This window comes from Arachis hypogaea, chromosome 19 (genome assembly GCF_003086295.3).
Source record: "Arachis hypogaea cultivar Tifrunner chromosome 19, arahy.Tifrunner.gnm2.J5K5, whole genome shotgun sequence".
Taxonomy (NCBI): domain Eukaryota; kingdom Viridiplantae; phylum Streptophyta; class Magnoliopsida; order Fabales; family Fabaceae; genus Arachis; species Arachis hypogaea.
Genome location: NC_092054.1, coordinates 5,198,858 through 5,216,593, shown reverse-complemented (window position 1 = coordinate 5,216,593; position 17,736 = coordinate 5,198,858).

Sequence of the window (17,736 nt, the reverse complement as noted above, 5' to 3'; positions counted from 1 at the left end):
AAGATAAAGGGACAAATCTGTTCTTAATTTTTTGGTCAGTGAATATTTAAATTTTTTAAAATTTAAAAATATATTTAAAGTTTTAATGTTTTTAAAATTTAGAGACATTGATTTTTAAGTGTAATTTTTTTATTTTAATTTTTTTTTATATGTACATTTGTATCAATTATAATAGAAGTTACGTTTAATTTTTTGTTAAATTTGACAAACTCAAATAAATATGAGAGATCAATAAATCTAAATTTTAAAAATATTAAAAATTTAAATATATTTTAAAATTTTTAAAAACTTAAATATCTGCAAATTAAAAAGTCAAAATCTTAAGAATCTATTTTTTTTATAAAATAATGTGTTGAGAAAATATAAAAAATATGTAAGCACACAGAGTCAAAATTTTCTGATTTTATATTCAAATATTATTATCTTTATTATAGATTGTTTTCCTTGTTCATTTGACTATGGTCAGAGTATATTAGAGAGCATAATAGAAATTACTATTGCATCTGGATTATAAAAGTTGATACTATTTGTTTCGGGCCCCAGATGTTAGTTGGGTAAGATGAGAATTCTCCACACAAAATAAAATATTTTAAATTAACCTGGTCTTTTTTATTTGTTTATTTTGTTGTGTGTAAGATTTGTCGTCTAGTTATTTGAAATTAATAATGCGACATTATCCAACAACAAAAAACTAATTAATTAAGTATTGTTATTAGCTATTGGCTCAAAGTAGGGGTGTGCATGGTCCGCCTGATTCGAAGATTCGGCTCGGCCTCGAACATTTTAGGGACTATTTTGGTTTGATTTTACTGGATTTAAGGTCGGAGTAAGGGTTTCAAAAATAGATCCGGTCATTATTTCGAGTCGGGTCTGGATTATGGCTCGGGTCACCCGAAGTCGGTCCGATGATCCGGTCATCATACATAATTAATATTTTGTGTCATTAGTGATGGATGATGACTATTCTTATATGGAATTTAAGTATTATAAACCTTAATATTTTGTGTTATTAGTTATTATAAGACTATAAGTTAATGTTTTATGTTTAAAATGCATAAGATTTTAGGGTAATGCATAATATTGTGTTATTTATATTGATTTAAATATTTGGTGTTATTAGATAATATTAGTATTGATTATGGTTATGATTTAATTTTAAGAAGAGTTGGTTCTTGTTATATTTTTCTAAGTAAATTTTAGCATGTCAAATAATGGTTGGAGTTTTGGAAATTTGGATATTCTAGGGCTGTCAAACGGGCTAGCCCGCCCATTTAGGCCCGGCCCGTTAAGCCCGCTTTATTCGTGGGCAGAATTTTCTAGCCCGGACCGTTTATGGTTAGCCCGATGGGTTAAACGGGTCAGCCCGTTTATCATTTTATTTTTTTTTTTTTAAATATTTTGACAAAAAATACCACTTTTAAGTCAAAAACCATTAAAAATAATTTTTTTTAGTTGATGGGTCAGATTTTCGGATCGAATCGGGAGAAATATTAGCTAAAAGTGCTACTTTTTTTTAAAAAATATAAAAAAAAAAAATAAACGGGCCACCCGTTTAGCCTGCGGGCTAGCACGTTTAACCCGTCATTTTTTTCGGGTTAATCGGGCTCAGCCCGTTTAGCCCGAAATTTAAACGGGCTTAATTTTAGAGGCAAAGCCCGCCCATTTAAACGGGTAAACAGGCTGATCCAATGGGTTTAGCCCATTTTGACGGCTCTAATATTTTCATATGCTAGCTTATAAGAAGGTATCAAGGTAATGTAATGTTAACGGTCCGGTTTTTATCCGATATAATCGTGGTCCGAAAGTGTATAAGTTTCATCGGGTCTAGGGTCGAATTCGAGTCTAATAAATAAGTCCGGTATATATTTCGAATCGGATTTATGTCACATCAAATCCGATTTCACCCGACCATGCACACTCCTAGCTCAAGGCACTTGGAATTTGGGAACTTAGTTTCATGTAATCTATTAATCTAAGGTTGTATTCCCTTATACAGACACGTGATTCTAAGAGAAAGATATAAAAAAATAAAATTATATTTAACGGATAATATACGAATAAAAATAATATATTTAAAAATATTAAATTAATATATTTTATATTTTTTGATAAAAAATAATAAAAAATATTAACAAAAAATACATTTTTATTTTTTTATTTTTTTTATTTTTATTAAATTTTCATAAATATATTTTTTATTATTATATTTTTTATAAAAATAAAAATCAATTCAATTTTTATAATTTATTTAAATTTATCATTAAATAAAATACAATAATACTAAAATTTATGTATGTGTTTTTTTTGTCTTATTTTATTTTTAAAACCAAATCTAATCTAAGTTACGGTCGTAATATATATAAGGAATATCTTATTTAACTATCTAAATTATAAAAGTATTGTTCAATATCAGTTAATTTTTTATTTTAAATTTTAATCTTAATTTTTAAATCCTAAAAAAATATAAAATAATTTTACAACCAAAAAAAAAGGATTAATGTTGATTTTTATATAATATTAAATGTTTGGTTTTATTGTTATTATTTGGAGTATTTGGTTAAAAATGAATGACAAAATTTTCAAGAATAAAATTAGATATTACAGAAATAGTTAACAGATTAATTAAGAGTTACAAAAAATAGAATGATATTTGATTTTTTAGATGTTAATATTTTTTGTCGAAAATAATTAAGAATTAATTTATTTTATCTGTGTAGTAGTTAGTACTACCTTGTGTTAAGTTTTTTGTTTAAAAAAAATATTTGGGGACGCGGTTGTCATATCAAAATTTTGCCCTAGAGAAACCCCAAAAGGAAAAATATACCTTACAGGTTTGAACAAGCAAATGAAGAGAATATCTGGTCTTGCTCCATTGAATATGATTGGTTAAAGTCATTATTAAGTATTAACACGTTCAAAGTTTTGTACTATCTCTGACAATTACTTCAATTCACTCGTTGTAATTTCTAAATGCCTCATCTGTCTTTTTTTTTTTTTTTTTTTGCTTCCTTAGCTTGTTAAAGACCAAGAGTCTTCATTTTTCATCAATGCATTCTAATTAGAAACGTTACACAAACGCTACTATATATTCAATTATTCATGCATTGTTCCCTTCTATTAGATCAAGTCAATTTAATTTTCTCAATGCAAAAATGGTTATATAGTTGTCATTCAACATTTGATGTAATCGAGATTTTCTAGGATCAGGTATTTATTGTTGTTCTTGACTTTGGAATTGGAATGCTATTGTCCATTTATTGGTCATTGGAATTTTGAGTAACTTAATTAACTTATTATTGTAACAAACTTGAGTTGGTGGAGGAATAATCGATTCAGTTGTTTATTTAAATAAATATAAAAATTTTAAATTTTATTTTGCATATGTAATAATTTATTAATTAATAATAAATTTTTAAATATAATTTAAATTCGTAACAAATTAATTCTTAACTTATCGGATTAAGATATAATACAAAATAAAAGATTAACTTATATATAGAACGATTTGAATTAATAAGGAAGCTTCAAATTAAATTCTAGGAAAGGCATTTGGGTTTAATTTGTAGCATTCTTTTTATATATCTTGTAATTTGATTCCGAAGCCAATATGCAATTGCTTAATTATTGTGGTGCGACATAAATTTATTTGGCTTTAAATGTTAAACAATTATATTTTTAGATAATATATTTGAGAAAAGTTTAAAGGTCAGGAATTTTAATTTATATTGACCAATATTTTTAGTTAAAAATTTAATATTTTTAATCTAATAATTTAAAATTATATTTTTACCAAATATTTTTAAAGAATAAAATATTATTTTTACTCATAAATGTTTAAAAAGGTGACAACTTTAACAAAAAAAATAAATTTGTAATCATAAAAAATAGATTTTAACTAATCAAATCTTAAAAGTTTATTTAAAATTCTTAAATTATTTTTCCTAACGCAATCTATCTCATTTCTTTCAATTCTACTGCCTCTTTCTCTTTATCACATGAACAACAAATTTTTGTTATATTGGCTTGAAGGATTATTATATGTTCTATAACACGTTATGAAAAAAAAAATTCTAAAAATCTATTTTATACTTAAATTTTATTTTAAAAATAATATATAGATAAGATCTAAATACCTGTGTACGCTAATAAGAATTATTGTTTCTCTCGATCGTACGATGGTGTTATGCGTATTCACACCAAAATTAGTCTTTGCAGTTAACTCCTTGATCAATGGATATTGAATTTAAATTGAAAAATCTCTTTACACACTATAAAATTTTTTTTCCAAGAATTCGATTCACATACATATATGTATAGATGTAAAGGAATAAAACTCTTGCTACTAATCTAAATTTCCTTTGCTCTTGTCATATATATATATATATATATATATATATATATATATATATATATATATATATATATATATATATATAGAGTATGAAATTTGTTATTAGTTTCAAATTTGAATCCCAATTCAAATTTAAATCATATTTTGTAATTTCAAATTTGAATCTTTCAAATTTTATAAAGCATATCTCAACAATTTAAAACAAAATCAGTTAAAAACTTAAAATTTCATCTAAACTTAGAATTTAAATTTAGAAATAAAATAAACAATTATTTTCAAATCTTATTTAATATTCTCAATTATCATATTATTATTATATTCTTAATTAGTGCCAGCAAAGAATATAAGAATATTCAATTTGAATTAATATAATTATTTATTTGATCAAATCAAAATAATAATTAAATAATTCTTTAACAAAAATTAGAACACTCGATCTTAGTGTGTGATCTCATAGGTTCAACACTAAACAAGGTTGGTGAGCTAGACCCGATAGTATGAAGTAATATATTTTTACTAAAAAGCCAAGAAGAACAAAATATAGTTCTTTCTATTTTTCTAGTTATTGATTAACCCTTAAAGTATGGTTTAATTGTCAAATTCTAACTTATTACTATTATTATAATGAATTGTGAGTTACCTACAAAATTCATTTTTTCATTCCTTCAATCTCTTTGGCCAACATTTTATTTATCTTAGTTATTATAATCATAAAACTCAAAACTCTTTACCAATAATTTCAATGATGGTGATAAAGGGTTAGGGGTGAGAGTATGTAGTAGTGGTGGTAAAAAGTTAAAATTTAAGATGACATAGATTAAATTAAAAAGGATAATTTAAAAATTTAAATAATCTTTTAGAATTTAATTAATTTTATCAGTTAAATTTTATTTTTATAAATGCAAAATTAATTTTATTTTTTTGTAAATAAATTTGTCAGTATTATAAATATTTGTAAACAAAAATAATAATTTATTTTATTTTTAAATATTATTAACTAACTGATAATTAAAAATAATAAGCCGTGCTAATTTTGTAGCACTACTAATTTAAAAAATGTTTGCCTTGATTGGATCTTAGATAACACAATTTTAAACCTTTTTATTTAACTTCAATTTTAGTAAACATATTTTAGACAATGGTACCGTGTAAAGAGAGGTATAAAGAACATTTTATACAGCAAAATTTTGTGTTCACAGAATAGGCCAATACAATTGGACGACGTCATTTATCTAATTTTAAATTTTAAATTATAAATTAAATTATAAAATTAATTAAACATTAAATTTTTAAAAAATAAAATTTTTTAAATTAAAAAAAATAGTTAATATTGACTAACTAGAGTAATTTTTTTAATTAATTAAAGGGGTCAACTCGGCCAACACTGTAGAAGGGATAATTATCATAAACTTATTAAACAAAGTTATATACCAATTTAAATTATTATTATTTTTTTAACCGAAAATAAGAAGATTCAAATTTATAGTCTTTTAAGTGAATATGAAAATATTATATCATTTGAAGTATAACTCGTTGACACTGTACACAGGTCACTAACTTCGCATCAACAATAATGTTTAATTACCACGTGCTTGTTTGTTAGTAAATATTATACGAACCAAATAAATGCATGGACCCGGATTAACTAATTTTTAAAACCCTAAATAAGAAGATCACGCAAGAAACGATTGGAGATACAGATGGTTGGTGGTAACAACTAACGAATAAAAAACGACCAGTGTGTGTTAATTAGTACGTAGCAAATACTAATTATATATTATTACAAGAGTGCAAATTCTTTATTTTATTTCCTTAACTAATTTTGTTATTATTATATATGGATAGATGACACACACTACTCCCCTCAATTATTATGTCGCAATTGAGTTTAGTTAAACGAGATTTAAAATACAATAACCATGACTAATTTAAATTGGTTGAGTAGTTAATTTACTCGTTCATTTAAATAAATATTATTTGTCTTGTATATATAATAATTTATTAATTAATAACAAACCTTTAAATAAAATTTAAATTTACGACAGACTAATCTTTAACCTGTTGAATTAGAAGATACGTGAATAATAAATAAAAAAAAAAGAGAATAGCAGATGACCTTTTATTATTGAATTTAGATTTTCTCAATTTAAAATTTTTATTTTAAAAAATAAAATGTAATTTTTTATCTTTAAATATTTTTTTTTTATATTTTTTTTATCTTATATATGAAATAAATAATAAAAAATCACACGTAAAATTTAAAATTTAAAGAATTTATATCTTTTATTATTAATACTATCGTTATGCTACTAAGTATATATATGTGATAGCAACGGATACATATACTAATCCGTAATTTATTGTGTGTGTGACATTGATGTAATTAGACATGGACGTAAATGTAGGTGACGATCGTTTTTCATAATAATAAGATAATTAAGAATGTGCTTCTTTGTCTCTATATTTGCTCTTTCTTCCGTATTAATCATCTTTATGTGAGAATGTGAGATGTGAGAATCTGTATTTATATTTTATAATCAATAAACGATAAAACCCGGTTTTCATGTAATGTAGTTGTAATTATTGCTTACGTAGAAGCATAAATGCTTATGTAACTTTATTACTTCAATGATTTTATATATGATATCAAAATATTTATAATTAAATATCTAAAATTTTATTTATATAATTTATTCTAAAATTTCATTTATATAATTTTAGCATAAAATAATTTATATACTTTTATCCATCCATTTAAATTTTTGTGATAATAATAATAATAATAATAATAATAATAATAATAATAATAATAATAGTGTTCATACCCTGGCCCAATAAATAGAGCCCAGGATCCAAGCAAAGAAGCCCAACCCAAAGGGGTTGGCCCTCCCCCAGTACCAGCCTTCATCCCCAGAAGTCGGTACTGAACACGACCTGCTCCAAAGAAGTCGGATACGAGGGCTAGCTGGCAGATAACACTCATTCGAATGAGTAACTGCCCCTAGAAACTCTCTAACCACTTCATAGAGCCATATCTTAACCTCCCTAAGATATGGGAACGGTTATCCACCTAAAAAGGTGGCACTACTTCAGCGGTGGTTATTGGTTCACCACTATAAATACCCTGACATCCCTCAGGTATCACTAAGTTCCAATACATTCTCAACTTGCTCACACTCTTGCTGACTTAGGCATTGGAGTGTCTTTGCAGGTACCACCCCCCATTCTTCCACACGCACAAGTCGGACGGAGGAACACCGAGTTTCAGGTTCACTCGATAATCACCTCCCTCACGCGTTTGGGCCAACCAACGTCATCCGGCCCACGAATCTCTGGTTACCCACCGTAACATTGGCGCCGTTGCCGGGGACCCGAGAGATTAACCAGTGATGGCGGAAAGATCCCCTGAAGAAGGTCATATGGAGACAGATTCTGATCAAGAGAATTTGAACACTGGAAACAATGAAGCAGATCAGAACCTCCACCAGGAAGCCAATGATCAAAATAAGGAAGGCACCTCCGGAATCAAAAATCCGAAGGTAAACTCCTCGGAGGGGCGCGAGTCAGAAAAAGAAGGACCCCCTCTCGCTAGTGAGCTTATGGGATTAATCCATAGCCGCCTCGAGCAGCTAGAACAGGAGCGGGAACGACAAAGGGAAGCTGAAAGGAACCTAAAAGAGGAGATGGAGCGACGAAAAGAGTTAGAAAGAAAACTCTTAAAGTTAGAATCCTCCCTCAAAGGTCGGAATTCCCACGACGACAGAGAAGATTCTCCCTTAGGAGAGAAAGATCCGTTTAGCGAGGACATAATGAGGGCAAAAGTTCCGAGAAACTTTAGAAGCCCCGATATGGACCTCTACGATGGAACCACCGATCCAAAGCATCATCTGAGCAACTTTAAAAGTCGGATGTATCTGACCGACGCTTCTGACGCTACGCGATGCAAAGCTTTCCCGACAACCTTGTCAAAAGCAGCGATGAAGTGGTTCGACAGTCTCCCTCCGAGGTCAATTACCAGTTTTGAAGACCTCTCAAGAAAATTCTTGATGAGGTTCTCCATCCAGAAGGACAAAGTAAAACATGCACCAAGCCTCCTGGGAATAAAACAGGAGGTCGGGGAATCCTTACGGGCCTATATGGAAAGATTCAACAAAGCGTGTTTGGAGATTCAGGACCTGCCCACCGAGGCAGTCATCATGGGGCTAGTCAATGGTCTCCGAGAAGGACCCTTCTCACAGTCCATATCAAAAAGACACCCCGCCTCTTTAAATGATGTACAGGAAAGAGCTGAAAAGTACATCAATATGGAAGAAAACGCTAGGCTAAGAGACCCGAGTTTGCGACTCGGACACCCTCCCTCAACGAAAGAGAAGGAGAGAGAAGCTAAGAAGAAGGAAGAACTCGGCCTCGATAGGCCAAGAAAATATCACTCTTATACTCCACTGAAAATTCCTGTAGTGGATGTATACAGAGAAATTTGCAATACCGAAAGGCTGCCTCCCCCCAGACCCATTAAAAATAAAAAAGGGGGGAGCCACGGTGATTACTGTGAGTACCATAAGATATATGGGCACTCCACAAACGACTGTTACGACCTTAAAAATGTGATAGAAAAGTTGGCCAGAGAAGGTCGGCTTGACAGATATCTCATAGAAAGGTCGGACGGTCATGGAAAAAGAAAGCGAGAAGATACGGATAGAAGAGACCCACCACCACAAACTCCGGAAAGACATATCCATATGATCTCAGGAGGATTTGCAGGAGGGGGACTCACAAAATCCTCTCGAAAAAGACATCTCAAGAGAGTCTACCAGGTCGAAGAGGGGTCCTCCGATCTTCCGACCATATCATTCACAAAGGAAGACAGGCGAGGAGTAATCCCTGGGCATGATGACCCAGTGGTAATCACCATGATCCTGGCAAATGCCCATCTACACAGAACACTAGTAGACCAAGGAAGCTCAGCAGACATCCTCTTTAAGCCCACTTTCGACAAACTAGGTTTAGATGAGAAAGAGTTAAGAGCCTACCCCGACACCTTGTACGGATTAGGTGACACGCCGATAAAGCCACTAGGATTTTTACCCCTCCACACCACCTTTGGAAAGGGGGAAAAATCAAAGACTCTGAGTATAGACTTCATAGTCATCGACGTGGGGTCGGCTTATAATGCTTTAATCGGCAGGGCTACCCTCAATCGACTCGGAGCGGTGGTATCGACGCCCCACCTCTGCATGAAGTTCCCGACCTCGTCGGGGATAGCAACGGTGAGGGGAGATCAGAAGCTGGCAAGGAAGTGCTACAATGAAAGCCTAAACCTGAGAGGAAAAGGCAGAGAAGTCCACACAATAGAACTCGGGGGAGCAAAGGTCAAAGAAGAGCTGCGACCACAGCCCGGGGAAAAACTGAGGAGATTCAGGTCGGCGAAGAGGAAGGAAAAAACACTCACATAGGAGCCAACCTAGGGGAAACCCTAAGACAAGGGTTGACTAAGCTCCTAAGAGATAACTCCGATCTCTTCGCCTGGAAGGCCTCCGACATGCCTGGGATAGATCCCGAGCTCATGTCTCACAAACTCTCGGTCTACTCAGGGTCCCGACCTGTACAACAGAGAAGACGCAAGCTCGGCCCAGAGCGAGCCCTAGTAGTAGAAGAGCAAGTGCAGGCGCTCCTAGAAGCCGGTTTCATCAGAGAAGTCAAATATCCAACATGGCTAGCCAATGTAGTACTAGTAAAAAAACAAAATGGTAAATGGAGAATGTGCGTCGACTACACCGACTTAAATAAGGCATGTCCCAAGGACCCTTATCCACTACCAAGCATTGACGCCCTAGTGGACTCTAGCTCGGGGTATCAATACCTGTCATTCATGGACGCTTACTCAGGATATAACCAAATCCCGATGTATGAACCAGACCAGGAAAAAACATCATTCATCACACCCAGAGCCAACTATTGCTACGTGGTCATGCCATTTGGATTGAAAAATGCAGGAGCCACATATCAGAGGCTGATGAATAAGGTGTTTGCACCATACTTAGGGAGCTTAATGGAAGCATATGTCGACGATATGTTGGTAAAAACCAAGGAGGAAGTTGACCTCCTATCCGACCTCTCACAAGTATTTGACACCCTAAGGTCGCACGGGATGAGACTAAATCCTGCAAAGTGCGCCTTCGCAGTGGAGGCAGGAAAATTTCTAGGATTCATGCTAACACAAAGAGGGATCGAAGCCAATCCCGACAAGTGCAGAGCTATCCTAGAGATGAAAAGCCCGACTTGTTTGAGGGAGGTCCAACAGCTGAATGGTCGACTAGCAGCTCTCTCCAGATTTTTGGCAGGATCAGCATTAAGATCCCTTCCACTGTTCTCCCTACTGAAAAAGGGGCACCAGTTTGAGTGGACTCCCGAATGCGAGGAGGCGTTCCAGGAGTTCAAAAAGTTTCTGAGCCAACCTCCTATCTTGACCCGACCTATAGCCGGAAAGGACCTCGTCCTATACCTATCCGTGGCAGACAGGGCTGTCTCAGCAGCCTTGATAAGAGAAGACGAGGTCAGTCAACACCCAATCTACTTCATCAGTAAAGTTCTACAGGGCCCTGAGCTAAGGTATCACAAATTAGAAAAGTTTGCCTACTCCTTAGTAATAGCCTCTCGAAGGCTACGGCCTTACTTTCAGGCTCACACAATAAGGGTCCGCACGAACCAACCCATGAAGCAAATCCTCCAAAAGACGGATATTGCAGGAAGAATGGTACAATGGGCAATAGAGCTCTCCGAGTTCGACTTGAAGTATGAAACTCGGACGGCGATTAAAGCCCAGTGCCTCGCCGACTTCATCGCAGAATATGCAGGGGATCAAGAGGACAAACCAACTACCTGGGAACTCTACGTGGATGGATCCTCCAATAAAACAGGAAGCGGCGCAGGCATAATATTGGTAGATGAAAGGGGAACCCAGATAGAAGTTTCCCTCAAGTTCGAATTCCCAGCTTCAAATAATCAGGCAGAATACGAAGCCCTGATCGCAGGATTGAAGCTGGCTGAAGAGGTCGGTGCTATGAAAGTGATGGTATACAGCGACTCCCAAGTGGTGACCTCCCAAATAAGTGGGGAATATCAGGCAAAAGACCCAACTATGAAAAGGTACTTGGAGAAAGCCTCGGAGCTCCTGGGGCGCTTTGCAGAAATCGAGGTGAAACACATAACTCGGGATCTAAACAGCAGAGCAGACGCCCTATCCAAGCTAGCAAGTACCAAGCCAGGAGGAAATAACAGAAGCCTGATTCAAGAGACTCTCCAGGAACCTTCAGTGGTAAAAATGGAAGACACACTAGAAGTCCTTGAAGTGGTCGGATTAAACCTCGGATGGATGAACCCCTTAGTCGAATACCTAAAATTCGACATCCTCCCTAAGGAGGAAAAAGAAGCCCAAAAAATCCGAAGGGAAGCACAACACTATACCTTGGTGAAAAATGTTCTCTATAGAAGGGGGATATCAACACCATTGCTAAAGTGTGTGCCGACCTCAAAAGCCACCGAGGTGTTGGAGGAGGTACATAGTGGAATCTGCGGGAATCATCTTGGAACCAGGTCATTGGCCAGGAAAGTGATCCGAGCAGGATTCTACTGGCCAACCTTACAGAAAGATGCCACAGAATTTGTGAAAAAGTGCCAGCCATGTCAAATGCATGCAAATTTCCACGTGGCTCCCCCAGAAGAGCTCATTAGTATCACTTCTCCATGGCCCTTTGCAAAATGGGGAATGGATTTGTTAGGTCCTTTTCCCCAGGCGCCAGGACAAGTTAAATACCTAATAGTGGGAATAGATTACTTCACAAAGTGGATAGAAGCAGAACCACTGGCCACCATCACAGCACAAAGAAGTCGGAGGTTCCTCTACAAAAATATAATCACAAGGTATGGGATACCTTATTCCATTACCACAGATAACGGAACCCAGTTCACCGACTCCACCTTTAGAAGCCTGGTAGCCAGTATGAAAATTAAACACCAGTTCACCTCGGTGGAACACCCACAAGCCAATGGGCAAGCCGAAGCAGCCAACAAAGTCATTCTGGCAGGGCTGAAGAAAAGGTTACAAGAGGCGAAAGGAGCTTGGGCTGAAGAGCTCCAACAAGTACTATGGGCTTACAGAACAACCCCCCAATCCGCCACTGGAGAAACACCCTTCCGACTAGTCTATGGCGTAGAAGCCATGATCCCAATAGAGGTCAACGAGCAAAGCCCAAGAGTGATTTTCCACGACGAGATCAGGAATATACAGGGGCACAAAGAAGAGCTCGACTTGCTCCCTGAAGTCCGAGAAGAAGCTCAGATAAGAGAAGCAGCATTGAAACAAAGGATGACTACAAGGTACAACAAAAAAGTCATTCGAAGGAGTCTCACCCCAGATGACTTAGTCTTAATCAGAAACGACATTGGAGTCAACAAATCTGGGGAGGGAAAGCTCGCTGCCAATTGGAAAGGACCATACAAAGTCAAGGAGGTCTTAGGAAAAGGCTATTATAAGGTGACCGACTTAGGCGGCACCGAGTTACCAAGGTCATGGCACGCTTGTAATATGAAAAGGTACTACAGCTAAAAGCAAACTCTACTCCCTGATGTACTCTTTTCCCAGCTTCATGATTTTTTCCCAGAATCAAAGGGTTTTTTCTGAAGAAGGGTTTTTAACGAGGCATCACAGTAGGGGCTAAGGGAAATAAATTATCAAAAGCCCTTAGTAGCAATAAGGTACCTTCTCAATTAATAAAGATCTCTTTCATTTTAAATATCTCTTTCAAATTCCCTTTTTATTTTCTTTCTACGAAACGCGCCGATTTAAGCTCGACAAAACGTGAAAATCCCATGAACCGACCTAGATGGTCGTCAGGATAAAACGACGAGGTACAAATCGGCGTAAAGAGGCTATAGAAGTCGGTCATGATAAACTCGGAAGCAGTCCGACTCATAAGTCGGAAAACGAAGCCGAGTAAAGTTAAAATGAATCGCAAAAGTAGCCTAAGTCACGAAAAACTCAATAGAACAAAATTGAGCACTAAGAATAACAAAAAGAGATAAGGAAAAACTAAGAAGAAATAGTAAGGCTGCCTTGAAATTCAGAAAAGCAGGCAAGCCTCAAAGAAAAGTTTTTCTAGAAAAGATCAAAGAGTCAAGAGAACCACGAACAGAAAAAAGCATGCACACATAAGGTAACTCAAAACCCTTATCCAAAAAGGGCATTTATTTAACGCTAAATTAAACCCCTATTAAAAAAGAGGCATTACTGTTTTGTTTACGGCCTTAAAAGGCCAAAAAATTGTTCAAAACACCAACAAATAAATGTAAAGAGTTTAAAAAGAGGGGCCCACAGGCCGGGCCCCAATAGCCAAAATCACTTTTTTAGAAGATCACCACCAGCAGAGTCAGGGGGAACGCCAGGAGCAGGAGTTGAAGAGGAAGTCGGAGGAACGGTAGAAGAACTCGGAGCGTCCTTAGAGCGAGGAGGGGACTCTACGATCCTCTGCCCCCGAGTCTTTAAATCAGACTCAGATTCCACTATGGGGGCAGGAGGATCCACGATGGCACCATCAATAACAATCTTATCAGGGTCCAAAGGAGAAAGGTCCAAGTCAGGAGCAATAACTCCGACCTGTTCCTTGAAAATCCTCCAGGCCTCATCAGCACCATCCGCAATAGAGTCCTCCAACTCGGTGTAGGCCTTCCGAGCGTTCAGTAAGTCGTTCTTTACAGACACAAGATCAGCAAATAAACTATTGTAGCTGGCTTGCGCTGCCTTCCTCAACTCCACCTCCATGTTGCATTGGGCTTGCAACTTCTGCCCCTTCTCTCGGAGGCTGTTCCTCTCCCCCTCCAGTTTGGCGACTTTCCCCTCCAACTCCCTCTCATGCTCCTGATATATGCGAAGCCTACCCTCCAGCTCCTCGACCCTCGAGGTCGTCCCTAAGGAGCTGATGGGAGTCTTCTCAAATATATCCAAGAGTTTGCCACAAACCCCCGCCGTCTTGAGACTCTCCTCAACCACAGTGGTGAGGTAGTGCCGAACAGAAACATCATCCATACTCATACGAGCATGAGGATAGATGTTCTTTCGGACGAACGCAAGAGCGTCCGCCTCACCAGAAGCGCCAGACTCTAAGGTCTTGCGCTTCTTTGGCTCAGGTTCGGGAGTAGGTCGGACGGAAGGGGGTGGCAGAGAGGAAGCAGAGGAAGAAATTACAATAGGTTGAGAGGGAGTCCCAACGTTCCGAGGAGGAGGAGGGGGAGAGACAACCGTCCTAACACCTCCAGACCTGGCTCGAGACTTTGCCTTGGCTTCCTGAACCATCTGGTAAGACTCTTGAGCGTTTTTCTTTGCCATCTCTGCAAAGACAAATTGGTAGCTAAAATCAGACAAAGTCGGTAAAAGAAATTGCAAGTCGGAAATAAGCAAGAAACACAAAAAGCTACCTAATTGTGACTGGACAAAGGTCGGCGACCCCTGGAGAAATTTTTTAGTATCCAAGTATGGGGCCCTCCCCCACGCTTCTCGGAGGAACCCCACAATGGCTGCTTCTACCTCACTTAAGTCATCCAGACCATATTTCTCGCAAGGGGAGGCCTCCAGCCAATATAAAGGAAATCGGGGAGAAGAATGATCATCCAGGAAAAAGGGGTGGTGACCCTCTACAGCTTGCACTTTGAAAAAGTAGTTCTTGAAGTCATGAAAGGACTCGTCAAAAAGGGTAAAAAGTCTCCGACCTTGTATGGCTCGGAACGACACCCACTGTTGTTTATTGTTTAGCCCACTGAAGGGTTTTGTCATATGGAAAAGATGGAAAAAAACCTTTAAAGAAGTCGGGAACTCTAAAGCCTGGCTGACAAATTGATAAATTTTCAAAAAACCCCAAGAGTTGGGGTGAAGCTGGGTGGGAGCGACTCGACAGTGACGCAAAACAGATATCTCAAAATTCGAAAAAGGAAGAAAAACACCCAAACGGGTGATCATGCACTCATACATAAAGAAAAAATGAGGGGCCGCCTCATCGACTCTTCCAAAACAAACCCGGTCTTCAGGATCCGGGACTACCAATTCGTATTTTGGTTCGTCATCCTCAGAAGTACAAATTCTGTGATGAGTGCGAAGGTTGGTAATGAACTCAGAATCGACTGAGGGCTCCTCCCCTAAGACCGTGACATCAACCCAGTGAGAGAGAGCATCTACAGAAGCCATTTCTTTTTATAAAAAAGGGGTAACAAACCTACAAGGGGAAAAGAAAAATCACCAACACGGTCTCTAAAGGGAGGAGGATGCGAAACTAAAGTCTACAAATCAAATTTATCTACAAAGGCATATTAAAGAACTAACCTTTATCCGGAAATAAGGGTTGGAAGCAAAAGCCTTCGAAAACGCAAGAACGCAGCACGAACGAATGCAAGGAAAATTTGAAAGATCGCAGAAACGAAACAACGAAAGAGAGGGAAAATATTTATAAGAACGTTAGGGGCATAATGGTAAAATCGGGGCAATCATTAATAAAGATGCACCGTTACCAAGGCTATTAAATCCCTACGCACACCCCTAACAGACACGACGCTTGATTGGACGTAACTGTCAGAACCAAAAGGTCACGAAAAATCACGTCGGTTTTCAAACCATCACGTCGGTCCTCTTACAAATCGGCTATGACCCCGAGTTGAATACTCGAACCCAACTCTTAAAAATAAATTGGGCTCGAGTAGGGGCACTGTTCATACCCTGGCCCAATAAATAGAGCCCAGGATCCAAGCAAAGAAGCCCAACCCAAAGGGGTTGGCCCTCCCCCAGTACCAGCCTTCATCCCCAGAAGTCGGTACTGAACACGACCTGCTCCAAAGAAGTCGGATACGAGGGCTAGCTGGCAGATAACACTCATTCGAATGAGTAACTGCCCCTAGAAACTCTCTAACCACTTCATAGAGCCATATCTTAACCTCCCTAAGATATGGGAACGGTTATCCACCTAAAAAGGTGGCACTACTTCAGCGGTGGTTATTGGTTCACCACTATAAATACCCTGACATCCCTCAGGTATCACTAAGTTCCAATACATTCTCAACTTGCTCACACTCTTGCTGACTTAGGCATTGGAGTGTCTTTGCAGGTACCACCCCCCATTCTTCCACACGCACAAGTCGGACGGAGGAACACCGAGTTTCAGGTTCACTCGATAATCACCTCCCTCACGCGTTTGGGCCAACCAACGTCATCCGGCCCACGAATCTCTGGTTACCCACCGTAACAAATAGTTATGTAAAAGTCTAATCTATTCGTTTGTGGATATTGTTTGTTTTGATATATGTCGGACTTCGTAATTTTATTATTTTTGATAATAAAGAATAATGACAAAGTCTCTCATATTCATCCATCAAAATATCTCAAAAAAAAAATTTATATTTTTATAAGGCATGTATGTCTCATTTTATTCTCAAACCGATGTGAAACTTCACATTTTTTTAGTTTTAAATTAACTTAAGTTAGTTTAATGAAAGAACACAAAATAAAAAAATACCACATCAAATTTAAAATCTTAATATATTAAGTTTATAAAGAATCTTTCGTTTTATAAATTTTTCTTTATTTTTTTCAGTTTGAGATTATTCAAGTATTTATCATATTTACTCCTCAACAAAATCATAGTAATTTATTTATCAACGATAAATCTTTAATTAAAGCTCATATATATTTATGATGAATTAATTATTAACTTGTTTAATTTTGCTATCAATTCTATATCATAAAAAAAAAAGAAAAATAATATATATATATATATATATATATATATACTAAATATTGTTTTATTTGTATAAAAATACGGTTCTTACTAATTAATTGTGTATTTAATTGTTAAAAAAAAATACTAATTAATATCAAAATGGTTTTTGATATGAAGAGTATATATATTAAATTAAAACAAAATTATAAATATCAGAATACCAAAAAATAGACTATATTATATCTATACAATAATGCAAGTGGGTGAAATAGACTGATAGATGATATATATTGCTAGCAGCTGCTTATATATTAGCAGTTGCGAATATAAACAATATAATTAACACCTACCACTTGCACGCATACCTGTTCATGATAATATGATATGATCAATTTCCAAAATTGGAAGATACATGAATATATATATGCAAATGCAGTGAATCCACCGGCTGGCATGCAAATGGGGTATATAGAGAAATCAAACTCTTGTAATCATATTTTGAAAACGATTATTCTAAGTGTATACTAAAATCAATTATTAAAATTAATTTTTATTATAAAATATATATTAAAAATAAATTAAATTATATATATATATTTATATATAAATATATTGATAATTAATTTTAAT